This window comes from Herpailurus yagouaroundi, unplaced genomic scaffold (assembly GCF_014898765.1).
Source record: "Herpailurus yagouaroundi ecotype Mexico unplaced genomic scaffold, PumYag 189, whole genome shotgun sequence".
NCBI lineage: Eukaryota > Metazoa > Chordata > Mammalia > Carnivora > Felidae > Herpailurus > Herpailurus yagouaroundi.
In genome coordinates, this window is record NW_024412420.1 from 5,986,410 (window position 1) to 5,987,702 (window position 1,293).

Sequence of the window (1,293 nt, forward strand, 5' to 3'; positions counted from 1 at the left end):
ATAACCTGTAACCACACCAGCAAAGCCACCCCTTAAAGGACCAATGGGAACCGGAGGAGTCTAGAGCCCCCTCACCACACGCACACACACAAAAAATGACTAGGGAAATAATTTGGCCTGAATTGTTGTTTAATGTAATCGAATTAGATCTCCATATCCGAATAGTCTTGGCCTTCTGAGTGTGTGTCATTTAGTCTCTCTAAATCAGTCACTCACTTGAGTGCCTACTATCTAGAACCCTAGGGGCCGGTAATCAAAGTGAAGTAACTGTTTCTATCCAGAGATCTTATTGTCCATTTGGAGAGACAGAATGGAAAAGAGTAAGTGAACCAAAGTGCTAGAGGAATGACAATATATAACTTTCAAATTCCAAGCAATGCATCCAGCGTTCATAGAGAGGCATGCCCTGAGGAATCGGGAGCAACCTCAAGAGCACCAGTCCTACATTTTCTGCACCTCTGGCATTTACTATTGGCTCATGGGTTCTCAGTTTTTCACAGGACCTCGTTTCAATGCCGTGTAGGACTGTCTTCTCCAAATTAGCACACATAAATGCCAAAGAGTCAAAACTCTACTAATTATCCCAAACTTTGTGACTGTTTTTTGGTACTACTTTACCTATAAACTCCATATTCGTGTTCTCAGAGTTCTTAACAAATTATTAAACACTGTTTAAAGATGGTTTGCATGACACCATTTCATGTCGATTCTCTGCTCAAAGACTATAATCGTTGTGCCTGTGTTTCAGTGACTCTATACTTAAAATTTCAACTTGGCCCTCTGTTACAAGAGACTTTTAGATTTCACTTATCTAAAATTAAATTCCAGTTATATTACTGATAATAATTTTTTTTATGGTAAACTTATGAAGCATTCACTTATTTGTATAAGCCTATCCGTATGTCCAAAATGACTGGGGAACAGACAGGCATATGGTTGAGAGAGTCATAAGATGGTGTGGGATCTACTGGAAAGAAATGCTGTCTTTTTTTGGCTCACCAAGAGCCTGAGAAGATGTAGGCCTACCCTTTGCTGTCAGCAGCAATCATGCCACCAGACAAAGCCCAACGTCAAAGATAACCTGAAGACAAATGTAGCCAAATTCTAATGTCAGTCTTATCAACCCTAACCTGAGTCCATCCTACACCTGGCCTTGCATGTAAGTGCACCTAAAATTCTTTTTTATGCTCAAGTTCATTACTCAGGTTGGATGTGTCTTGCAAACAAACGAGGCCCAACTGGTTCATTCTCACAAAAGGAGCAAGGTACCAAGAAAACTACAAACAGGACAAA